A 13,719-nucleotide genomic window follows, 5' to 3' on the forward strand; every position below is an offset into this window, starting at 1 on the left:
CATATCTATAATGATTAATAAGATACGCACGCTGTCGTCGTTTAAGGTAATAACCATTATCCATCCTAATAATAATAATATTTTTACCTCGTGGTTCGATTTTCGTAATATCATACCATTGTGCAAATTCATATAAAGACGTAAATTCTAATTCTGTCGGTCTATGCGGATAATGATTGTCTAATATAGATGGACAAAATATGTCTTTTGATTCTCCATCAAGAGCTTCAACTTCTTTACAGCTTTTGACTTTTCTGTATCGTATTTGATTAACATCTAGCCATCTAATAGTCGTTTTTGGATCAGTCCCACATAAAGGAATGCCTAGCAATGTATCAGCAGCTTCAAGAGCTCCACATTCCCTATGATTTAAGAATCGTAAAGCAACGTTCCAGAGGCAACTTCCTACTGATTTCTTTTTCTGATCTACACTCTCAAGAACATTTTCAGATAATTCACATTTTCCTGCTTTATTTATATACTTAGTAACGTACCAAGTAAGCAACGATGATTTTTCACCAACAAATTGTATATCCATATTTCCTTCCCACGCAGGAAGAAGAACAGGATTATAATCATTTACATTAACTTCATTATCTGTTCGAGGAAGATCATAAAACCTACTTCTATGCTTTAATTGTTTTCTACCTGCTATCAAACTTACAACGTCTTTGATGATTAACGTTTCCGTAACAAGACGAGGAAAACCAAAACGACATACACGAATAACTTTACGCCCCGTTTTCTTAGAACGAAGACAGTAATCGTTATGTTGGTGTAACTGATATGTATTAACTCGTTTATGCAATGTTGGAGAAATATTTTTATCTGGCATTTTACAACTTATATGTTGTAAAATAAATTTGGCAACATCTTCGATAGATGATTCACCAATGATTGGAGCATCTTTTATCCAAATTAACAGATGAAAGTGTTGGATGCCTCTGCCTTGATATTCTCGCCGCCAAAAGTAATGTGTTACTTCTCCGATTGGATGATCTTTGGAACAAATAAAATCAAGCATCGCCCGAAATGCATTATCGAGAAATCTCGATGTTGATACAGGATCTCTGGCAACGAGACTACTGATACAAGACGAATCATTACACCATCCATTTACTGCACGAATATATTTACCTAAATCATTCCACTCCCATTCACTAGGACTCAATGTTACAAACCATGTTGCTGGTCCGTAATGTTGCGACATACAATTCAAATCACTTCTTGGTCTACGCCAGTACTGGTCCGTATTTCTCAGAATGGCGAATATCGTGCTCAAATTAGATTCTAATAATTCTTTGTGGATTGCTTTTAAATATTGTAAAGCCGTATACTGATCTCGCAAATTAGTTACATTGAGTTTATGGTAAATACCACGACTTAATTGACGATTATTTGCGTTATTTAATAAATAAAATAAGTACTGTTGATTTAATCTGTATTGAGAGTGTTTAGATGTCAAACGACATTTAATAAATTCGTGATCATGAAGTTTAATCCGTCTAGTTTCACATTGTCCATTAACACCAAAAGGATATAAATCTGGGAAACACAACAGATCTAAAGATTTTTCACGATTGTCCAAGGGTGAATCTTCAATTTTTAACATTTGATACAACGCAGCAGCACTTTCACGTGATTTCTTTTCGTGCAAAGGGTGAATAGTATACTGCTCGTAATAACCATCATTGTTATCAGCAATCTGAGTTAACATTGCTTTATCCTGATTATTTACAACAGTAGCTTCCACATTATTTTCTGCTCCTTGTGTTTCAATTTTTGAATTCAAAATATTATCGCCATCCAAAAGAGATTCATTACCATCTTCCGTCTCTTTTATTTCAAAAAATTCCATATTTTTTTCTGAACATAATCCTTCGTGAGTATCTGGCAATATAATATGTTTGTACAGAGGATTGTAACGTTTTAACCACGTTAAAGCATCGAATACTTTTTTAACATTTACCATTTCTTCCCAAATAACTTTGGATTTTGTCGGAATACCTCTGATTAAAATATATATTTCCGAATTTTTATTTATCGGATCAGTCTCCAAACATATTTTGTCCATTGTTTTTTGTAAAGGTAATGGTAAATGGAACGTTCTACCTTTTACTTTCTGTACCATTTGTCGTAGAGGCAAATTTTTATTCCTAACAGTTCCCATTTTAACAACAGTTTGAAATGCTTTAGCTCTCTGTACAAGCATTTTTTCAAATGTGTTAAGAGAGGATATAACTTTAGGAACATCTTGCACATATAGATTATTTAAAATACAATACGCAGGCACGAAATTTTCGTTCGCAGTAATTACATATGTATTTTGCGTCAATATTCTGATTTCTTAAATACGCCATTAAATCTCTCCAAACTGGAATATTTAATTGTGCTTTAACCTTGCTAATTTGAGAAACACTTCTTTTGTAACAAAGCCTCTCACATGAAGTAAAAATATGTCGAGGTGTATCTATTAGACGTTTAGTTAACGCTTTAAATGCTTCGTTATATTTAGACTTAATATCGTCATCACTCAAATGTATTGAAGACTGATGATGTTTGTACACATTTACTTGTTCTCTCGCCAAAGTTATAATTGCATTTAATGCATCTACATCGGCAGAAGTTAAAGCGTTCTCAAGATTTATCACCTTTCTATAGAATCCTGTCATTTGATAAATTAAACGTCTAATATTTCTTACTTTTGGAAAAAGAGGTGACAATAACTGAATAGGAAGAGACATTGCTTTGCAAAGAGTTGCATTCATGTAACAAGCGTGTGTATGACCCAACTTTTCAGTCGAAACGTTTACAGTACACTTTTGATGAATCTTATTTAAGAATTGTGGTATTTTCTTTAGAGTACAATGTTCCATTTCTTCAAGAAATTTTTGATATCGGTCAATTATACATGAATCAATTTGACAAAAAGTACTACACGACCATGCATGTTCTGCCGATGTTCTTTTTGCTTGTGCTTGACTTAAAGGTAATACATTTGTAACTTGACCCTTCACGTTCATTATCAAGGGTTCCGGTAAAGTTACCGTTGGAGTAAGTTTATTTGTAGCTTGTCCCTTCACGTTCATTATCTTTTGTTCCGATGAAGTTTCCGATGAATCAAGTCGCATATACAATTTAGCGTATACAGAAAAATAATTTTCAGACGTAGCTGTATATCTCGAAATACCACATAATGCACTTAATTTATCGTCAGTTGTTGAACAGTCTTTAGCGACGAGAGTCAAATGCACTTTTGCCTTCTTCGTAAGTATAGCTAATATTTTACGCATATCGCGAATGTATCTATGTCTAATATGCATACACTAAGTTACAATTTTTTCAGCTTCCAACTGTTTTTCAATATGATTTTTAATATCTAATTTTTTTACGATATCTGCTAGTATCACAGGTTTACGCATTTGTATATAATTTTTTGACCAAAACTTGTTATATTTTCTAATAATATTGGACCAATATTTTTTTGGTCAAAATGGATTTTGACTTCTTTTTCTCGTAATAACGTTTATTATACAACCACTTGCGATTAGAATATTTTATTCGTCTATCTCGTTCATGCTGAGAATGTTTAGAATAACGAAGTCGCTTATTAAGGCGACTTTTTTCTTTGTTGTCTTCATATCGACATCGTTGCTTAGCACAATTATTTTCTTTGTTATTTTCATATCGCTGTCGTTTCTTAGCACATTCATTTTCTTTGTTATTTTCATATCGCTGTCGTTTCTTAACACACCTATTTTCTTTATTATTTTCATATCGCTGTCGCTGCTTAGCTTTATTGTGTGCTAAGTCTTGTCTGTACTGGTGTCGCTTCTTAGCTCGATTATTTTCTATATCTTGTGCGTACCAAATACGCTTTTTAGCGTAACAATTATCCAATTCCTGTTCCTTTAAACGTTTGTTCATGCTATTATTTTTGATATCAAGTTCTTTATTAGATAAATTTTCTACATTCTGTACGTATCGAAACCGTTTTTCAGCACGATAATCATCTAAATCCTTTTCCTCTAGACGACGTTTTTGTGCGCAATTACTTTCAATATCATTAAATTCTTTCTTAGAGAAATTCTTCTTAGACAAATAAATCATACGTTTAACAAGGGCATCAGCTTCTCTTGCTCTTATTACTGCTAAGGGAAATACTTTTTGAGAAGCACCATATTGTGGATCTTGAGGAAAATGCTCAATTATATTTGTTTCAAGTATTCGTATTAAATGCGAACGCATTAAACTATGTTTATAATTAACTTTTTCAGGATTAATGTTAAATAATAATGAAGTTGCAAAAGCAATAGCAAAGACATCACAATCATTGCCGTTTGGTTGACGTTGAACAGTAGGAAATTTGACAGGATTTTTTTCAAAGTTATATGTTGGAAATAATCTTTCCAAGAATTGCTTATGTTGCTGATGCAATGTTCCATTATTTAAAGAATCATAAATAAAAATATTTTTTCTATCATAAAAGCTACATACCCAATGTCCATCTGAACTGTGTAATATTTGTATATGTTTTGTATCTTTTGATATAGCTGATATTCTATCTGGTGCTTGTATTAGCCATGTACCGACTGGTCTATAATTCGAGCAACTTGCTACAAGTTGATGGAATTGATCCATATGTGTGTCATTAAGCCACTCACCTTGTTCAATTATGTTTCTTTCAGCAAGTGCCAAACTAATATTTCTTGTCTTTACCGACATTTTATTAAAAATAGTATTATTTTTTATATCCTGTGTGTATCGTTTTTCATCGCGATAATTATTATTATCTACAACCTCTAGATGACATTTTTCTGCGCAATCATTTTCAATATTACTAAATTGTTTCTTAGACGAATTATTTTCAGTATTATTAAATTGATTCATAGAGGAATTCTCAAATAAACAAATCTCACGTTTAATAAAGGTATCAGCCTCTTTTTCTTTTAATACTGCTATGGAAAGTTTTTGGGAAACGCCATATTGTGGATCTTGAGGGAAATGCTCAATTACATTTGTTTCAAGAACCTTTAACAAATGTGGACGCATTAACGTATGTTCGTAACGTACTTCTTCGGGTTTAATGTTAAATAGTAATGACATTGCAAAAGCTATAGCAAAAACACCACAATCATTGTTGTTTGGTTGATGTTGCACAGTAGGAAATTGTACAGGATTATTTTTAAAGTTATACGTTGGAAATAATCTTTCCAAGACTAGCTTATGTAGTTTATGCAATGTTTTATTATTTAAGGAATCATAAATAAATATATTTTTTCCGTCATAATAACTACATACCCAATGTCCATCTAATTGTTGTAAAATATCTGATGAACTGTACAATATTTGTATATGATTTTTGTCTTTTGGCACAGATTTTATTGTATCTGGTAATTGTATTTGCCACATTTCGATAGGTCTATAATTCGAACAACTTGCTAAAAGTTGTTGGAAATGATTTATATGTTTATCAGTTAACCATTCTCCATGAACTATTATGTTTCTCTCTTGAGACTTCAAAGTTAATTTTCCGTTTAAAGACATGTTATTTATTTAAATTGATTATTTAATTTTTTAAATATAAATATTATAAATGGCTATAATAAATATATCAAAATTTAGCGCTAATGACAGCCAAAATATCAAATTTCAGCGCTAATAGTAGCCGATATATCAAAATTCAAGCGCTAATAGCAGCTAATATTTGTCAGCGCTAGTAAGCAGCCGATATATGTACAGCGCTAATGAGCAGCCGATATATACAGCGCTAATGAGCAGCCGTTCAGCGCTTATGAGCAGCCGATATATATACAGCGCTAATAAGCAGCCGTTCAGCGCTAATAAGCAGCCGTAATATATAATATTTTTTTCTCCACCTTCAAGTACCTGTAAAAGAAAGTTTACATTTAAATATCATACAATGTACAAGCAAACTGCAAATTTGCAAATAATCTGCAAATAAGTATAATCGAACGACAAAACCTTTGTCGTTCGATTATACTTATTTTTTCAATGTTTAATAATTTTTTTTAAATAACTTTTTATGTGTTTTCTAATTATAATGTAAAACGATTAATAACTTTTTCAGGGATTTTTGTAATCTTGCTTTCAGGTTAAATGCATTGGATAAAATTGATAAATGTTAATTTCAAAAATTCTAGCAACTCTTCCAAAGGAATAGTTGTATTTTGTACGTGCTTGGGAGTCTACAGAATCTGAGGAAAAGTCTCTTAAAAATTTAACTGCAAGACTAGGAAAAAAAATAAGGTTTCGTCCTAAAGAAGAGGAAAAAGCAGTTGCATATAAGGTAACACAGAAAAAATATAATAAATTATGTAATAAACAAGAACATATAGCAAAATTTTGTAAGTCAAAATTTATACCAAAAGATAAAAATCAAATACGTTGTTTTAAATGTAATAAAATCGGATATATGGCAAAATTTTGCAAAGAAGAATTCTACAGAAATAGAGATGTAATATTTGCAAGAAAAATAATCATGAAGATAAAGATTGATATTTTAGAAATAAGAAGGAAAATAAGAATGAATTTGCAAATAAGATTGCATTATTAACTAGTGAAATGTATGAAAATGATACATGAATTGTAGATTCAGGAAGTTCATCACATATGACAAATAAAAAAAATTATTTTGAAACATTAGAGAAAAATGAAACGGTAATCAATGTGGCAAAATCTAAAGAGACTATGGAAGTATGTGGAATAGGAAGTATTGAATTTGAAAAATGTAAATTAAAAGAAGTTTTGTACCTAAGGTCAGTTCCAACTTACTTTTAGTTAATTCAATAACAGAAAATGGTGAAGAAGTTATATTTTCAAATAATGAAGTAACTATTAATAAAAAGCTAATAATAAAATTGTCATTATAAAATTGAAATCCGAATATAATCATGAGTCATTTTTAACAGAAGAATTAGAAAATCAAGCTAGTCAGTGGCATAGGAAGCTTAAATATGCAAGCGATGGAATTATTAAGGAAATTTTGTCATTTTCAGAAGAAATAAATTTAAAATCAAATGACTTGAATAAATTAAAAACTTGATGTGAAGTATGTTTAAAAAGTAAAAACTAAACAGGCAAGAATTAGTTTCAAAGAATCAAGATCGAGAGCAGAAAGACTTTTACAAATAATTTATATAGATTTGATGTCCAATAGAACCGATGACTTGAAACGGAAATACAATGACATATCTTCTAGAATGGAAACCTAAAGTAAAAGATAATATTAAAAGAATATGTGCAACGTGTTGAAGCTCATTGGATTATAAAATAAGATGCGATAATGGAAAAAAGTAATATTTTATGGAGAAGCAATAAGTTGGTGTTCTCGAAGACAACCAATAATAGTTACTCTCAAGCACAGAAGCGGAATACGTAGCAGCTGCAGAATGTTGTAAGGAGTTGTATTTAAAAACTTAATTGGAAGAATTGCTAGTTAAAGAAATTGATATAGAATTTAATGTTGACAATCAAAGTACAATTTCATTAATAGTAAATGGAATAATAATAAAAATAATAAAATGTATTCTGAATGCTGAAAATGAGAATCATGTATTACGCTCTTACGAATGCTGCGCATCAAATTTTTCAAGTGTTATAACAAACATATGATTGACAAAGTGCACATAAATATGATAACGAAACAAAGCTAATTAGACCATATGCGCGTTATTAAATATGTTTTTGTCTTCCTACTTTCCTACATATTTTCTTGCATATTTTCACTTTTCTCAGAAGAAATGTGCTTTATTCAGATCTACCTCCAAGTCATTAATGGAATGTATATTTTAAATTAATGCAATATATATTTTGAATAAATTGACATTTGAAACAAGTATCAAATGATTGCACGAAGATATAAAAATTATTTTAATGCCTGTAATACGTTCAGTTTTACAAGTCCAATCTTAGAGACCTCAATGCTGCGTGTTCTCTCTGGTTTAATATCATATCATTACGTATTATTTTTGATACTTGTTTCAAGTATCAATTTATTCGAAATGTACATTGCATTAATGACTTGGAGGCAGATCTGAGAAAGCGAAGTACATTTTCCCTCAGAAAAATGGATACGTATTGTAGGAAGGTAAAGAGATTAAATAACGCGTATTCGGTCTAATTAACTTTGTTTCATTAGTATATTCATGTGCACTTTGTCAACAAACTTGAAAAATTTGATGTGCAGCACTCATAAAAGTATATGTAATATACGATACGGTATTTTGATTATACGAGAAGTAAAACAAACAATATATATTGTTAAATGTAGATTGTTAACTCACCTTTGATCTTCGATATTGGTTCTTCGAATTCGATATTGATTAATTCGATCGACGTGTTTCTACACGAAATAGAAAAAGTGTCGCTCTGCCTCGCGAAGTGAGATACGACGATGGCTTCGCTTCCACTTGTTGATCAATTCGATGCGTTTTTACAAAAAATAGAAAAAGTGTCGCTCTGCCTCGCAAAGTGAGATACGACGATGGCTTCGTTTTCACTTGGCGCAAAACGCGACCACGCTTTTTGATGTTGATGATTATTCAGGTTAGTAAAAACTGTCATGCACCACATCGATACGATCAACAATATGAATCGATTCAATCGATGATATAAATCAGCGACCCCCCACGGTGTAAAACTTTATTCGCACTAGGCGCCAGACGCGAGCGCCTCTTGATACACGAGGCAATTTGCAGTTGAATGTTATTGGTTCTTACTTTTAAATTCAACCAATCCAACCAATCGCTATGAGAGAAGATTGAAAGAGAATATTAAGCATTTTGATATTGATATCGAAACTTCTTGGTCATTGTCGAACGTATTCGCCTGTGATTACTTATACTATATACGAGTACAGTGATTACTTTTAATCCAACATGAATTCTGGTTATAAAGAGCTTGAGGATGTAAGTATATTAATAATTAATCTTGATTATCCCTCAAGCTGCACATTTTCACTTTTCGGTGCTAGACATTCTTCATCATAAATTTTCTCATTTTCAGATTGACATGGAAGCCATGAATCCAAGCCAGTTTAGAAAGAGCAAAGCTCTATCGACGTTCTCATATGGTTACGGCGACGCTGCCGTCGCCGACGTTAACGTTAACGCTGATGCCGACGCCGCCGCCGACGTCAACGTCAACGTCAACGCCACTGGTGCCGCCGTCGCAGCCGCTTCTGGTGCTGCCGCTGCAGCCGCTTCTGGTGTCGCCGCCGCAGCCACTTCTGGTACCGCTCCTCGTCCTGCCGACGCTCCTCGTCCCGCCGCCGCTCATCCTCGTACCGTCGTCGCAGCCGCTCCTCGTCCCGCCGCCGCTCATCCTCGTACCGTCGTCGCCGCCACTTCTTATGGTGACGCCGCCGCTTCTTATGGTGACGCCGCCGCTCCTTGTGGCGACGTCGCCGCTCCTTGTGACGACGTCGCCGCTCCTTGTGACGACGTCGCCGCTCCTTGTGACGACGTCGCCGCTCCTCGTGGTATTTATTTCTAATTCTAATGTAGACTTTATTTAATATAAATTTTTTTTATCTAATATAGAATTTTTATTTACAGCTAGGCCAAGAGGAACTAAAGGAGGCAGAAATAGAAGGGCAAAGGGAAGAAATTTTTTCCAATTTCTTTTCCAAATGAGTGACAATTATAGTAGGCATTATTATGGGAGAGGGCGAGGACGAGGAAGAGGACGCGGATACTTTTAATATAATATGTGTTTCGTTTAAAATTTTTTTTATTGAATAATTATAAAATTTTTTTTATTAAATAATTCTTTTTATTGAAAAATTTTTTTTATTGAATAATTATAAAATTTTCACATTTTTATACGTAAATTTTAAATAAAAAATAAATATATAATATCATATCAGTGTAAAATGAAAAGAATCCTTGTAACATCAAATCCTCAGCTCCATCCACAGTAAATAATACCTCTCGATGTCTCTAAAAACAATTATTATACAACACTTGAATAATATTGATAGTTTATGCAAATATATATTTTATAACAGCACGTATTTATTAAATTAAATATACAAAAGTTATATAGAAATTCTGATTTCTAATATTACAATATTAATAATAATAAGCAATTAACAAACATAATAAATTTCATTACAAGTTAGAAAATATATTTTAATTTTAATCTTTACTTCCACTTTCTCCTTGTATACGTAGGTACATCAACTTCGAGTATCTCAGTTGAGTCAAGAGTAATGAATTCTGGTTGTATTTTCTGCAAAAGTGCCTTCACTTTCGTCTCTCATTTCTAACTCTTAGTCGGGAATGGATTAATTAACCTCGTATATATCATAGTTTGCTTCTGCACTTCCTAACACTAGAAATAACGAAAATTCATTCACCATAGAAATGTGTCTTCAAATAAAATTATTATTTATAGCTAATAACATAATATTATATAATGTAATATTATATGTTTATAAGTCGGCTTCTGAGAGGGCTTACTTGTTAAAAATTTACTGGTAACTTTCTAATGTCATCTTGAAGGTGTATGCAAATTTTAAAAAAATGAGCCCTCTTAGAAGTCGAGATATAAATAAATAATTGTTACATTGAACGGCTTTTTGTCGTATGTCTTGGAAATAAATTTGTTTATAAGTCGGCTTCTGAGAGAGCTTATTTGTTAAAAATTCACTGGTAACTCTCTAATGTCATCTCGAAGGTGTGTGCAAATTTTAAAAAAATTAGCCCTCTTAGAAGTCGAGATGTAAATAAATAATTGTTAAATTGAACTGCTTTTTGTCGTATGTCTTGGAAATAAATTTGTTTATAAGTCGGCTTCTGAGAGGGCTCATTTGTTAAAAATTCACTGGTAACTCTCTAACGTCATCCCGAAGGGGTGTGCAAATTTTAAAAAAATGAGCCCTCTTAGAAGTCGAGATATAAATAAATAATTGTTACATTGAACGGCTTTTTGTCGTATGTCTTGGAAATAAATTGTTTATAAGTCGGCTTCTGAGAGGGCTCATTTTTTTATAATTTGCACACACCTTCGGGATGACATTAGAGAGTTACCAGTGAATTTTTAACAAGTGAGCCCTCTCAGAAGCCGACTTAAAAACAAATTTATTTCCAAGACATACGACAAAAAGCCGTTCAATGTAACAATTATTTACTTATATCTCGACTTCTAAGAGGGCTCATTTTTTAAAATTCGCATACACCTTCGGGATGACGTTAGAGAGTTACCAGTGAATTTTTAACAAATGAGCCCTCTCAGAAGCCGACTTATAAACAAATTTATTTCCAAGACATACGACAAAAAGCCGTTCAATGTAACAATTATTTATTTATATCTCGACTTCTAAGAGGGCTTATTTTTTAAAAATTTGCACACACCTTCGGGATGACGTTAGAGAGTTACCAGTGAATTTTTAACAAATAAGCCCTCTCAGAAGCCGACTTATAAACAAATTTATTTCCAAGACATACGACAAAAAGCCGTTCAATGTAACAATTATTTATTTATATCTTGACTTGTGTGCAAATTATAAATAAATGAGCCCTTTTAGAAGTCGACATACAAACTTATTTTCAGGAATTTAATTCCGAATGCAGCCTGTAATTCTGTGAACATCTTATATGATGTTTTCTTTGTTAAACCTAAAATGTCACTTTGTATCACTGTTGTGTAGTGGTATACTGCTAGCTTCAGTGTCATTGAATAGTGCATGTCATAATGAGGATTCTGCGTCATCACCATAAATTAACAATTGTTAATTTGAATATCTGAAAATAGCATAAACAAATAAGCATAATCGGAAATAAACATAATTTTTTAAAACTCACAGATATTCTTCCCAAATTAGTTAAAGTTATAATGAGCAATTAGCTTGCCTATAAATATATCCAACTAAGCCATGTGACCATCCTTCGATCCATTAGCAAGCAAGAAACATTCATCATTCCTTTCAAGCAATCTTTTCAAGCAATGCGTAAACCCAACGTAAACCCAACAATCCTTCTGCGCTACAGCAAACATAGTTTCCAGACTAGTGAAAAGCTGCCATGTAACCTTGTTTTCCACCTAATAACATCATTAGTAAAATACAGAATATATGGATATGGATAATAACGAGAAAGAAAGAAAATTGTAAAAGAAAAAATATATTTAATTTTTAATTCAAGGTAATTTAATAAATAATACTAAAATGTTCATGCAATTTCATGCAGTTTAATAATCGTATATTAGTTGTATCAATCAATGAATCTACGTGTATTTTATTAATTTTGAAAATGAGATATCATGTATCTATTCGATCCACTGGCTAGCAAGAAACATTTATCATTCTTTTCAAGCAATGCATACGTATGTATTATGCTCTTACGAATGCTGCGCATCAAATTTTTCAAGTGTTATAACATACATATGATTGACAAAGCATGCACATGAATATGGTAACCAAACAAAGCTAATTAGACCGAATGCGTGTTATTAAATTCGTTAATCTAAAATCAGCTCTGTCGCTATCATATACATGTGCACTTTGTCGATGTCAATCATATGTCAATGTCAATCATACATATATGTGTTAACACTTGGAAAATTTGATATGCAGCACCAAGTGTTATAACACATATAATTGACAATTTATCTAATTGATTAATTATAACTTACCTTCGACCTTCGATGGACATCTTGTTCGACGTTTTTTTTTACACAAAAACCGAGAACTCGCTTCTCATATATAGTTGCGACCGCGGCTCTAGATACAGGTTAGAAAATCTGTCACGGCGGCCATGATGATATTATTGTAAAGGCCGCAACACAGGTTTTTGCATAGCTGCATAACCATATGCATAAGAAAGTTGATTGGTCCGTTGGCACATGCATAAGGAAATGGACCAATCAATTTCTTTATGTATACGGTTATGCAGCTATGCAAAAGCCTGTGTTGTGGCCTTAATACATACATCGCAATCGCAATCGCAAGTCGCATACGACTGATTAATGTATGCCAGCGCCACTCTGTGTCGAAAATGTGAAAGGGAAAATTCCTGAGGTCGACGATGACGACGATGACGTTTCTTAAATGAAAATGTCGAGATTTAGACTTTGCGTTGCTATATCTCCGCTCATAGGGCACGGAGAGAAAAAATAAAAACACTTTTATTTTACAAGTCGGGGCCAAGCTATCGTTTGAGACTACTCAGAACTTGATCGGTTCAGCCGTTACTGAGATCTAATAATCTCGCATGCTTGGAACTCGCTGACTCGCGTAAAAGAGGGTCGGTCTGCGACTTTCATAACATTTTTTTTTTAACTTATTGGCTTTAAGCTCTGCATAGGCGCGAGTCGCGACCGCGCCTCTAGATACAAAAAATTATATTTATATGAAAAAACATTACCATTATCAAAGTATTTTTTATATTCAGCTCCACTATGTATGTCTTCTAAAACGGTATCATTAATTTTTGAACGATTAAATCTATAAGTCATAAGAGAATCAATTATAACTGTATTTTTAAAAAGGATTCTAAATTGAGATACTAAATCTATGGATAAAAAATAATTTAAGGAGGAAACATTGATAGTATGCCCACAGTTGCAATCGACAGATTCCGATAAATTATTCGTATTTCCATAATATCTTTCACATTCAGGACAAAAATATGATATTCTAAGTAATTTTTTAATCGATCTATATAATTCAAATACATGTATTTATTACTTGGAATT

The 13,719-nt window shown here is 32.4% G+C and overlaps 1 long non-coding RNA gene across 1 annotated transcript; it reads right to left on the bottom strand.

Moving 5' to 3' along the window:
• Nucleotides 1-9,802: 9,802 nt before the first annotated feature.
• LOC120358843 lies at nucleotides 9,803-12,796 on the bottom strand. Its single transcript, XR_005575717.1, has 4 exons — nucleotides 12,658-12,796; nucleotides 11,564-11,768; nucleotides 10,172-10,356; nucleotides 9,803-9,962 (listed from the first exon to the last, which is right to left on the bottom strand). It is a non-coding gene; the product is annotated as an uncharacterized LOC120358843 (long non-coding RNA).
• Nucleotides 12,797-13,719: the final 923 nt, after the last annotated feature.

The sequence above is a fragment of the Solenopsis invicta genome, chromosome 10 (genome assembly GCF_016802725.1).
Source record: "Solenopsis invicta isolate M01_SB chromosome 10, UNIL_Sinv_3.0, whole genome shotgun sequence".
Classification (NCBI taxonomy): Eukaryota; Metazoa; Arthropoda; class Insecta; order Hymenoptera; family Formicidae; genus Solenopsis; species Solenopsis invicta.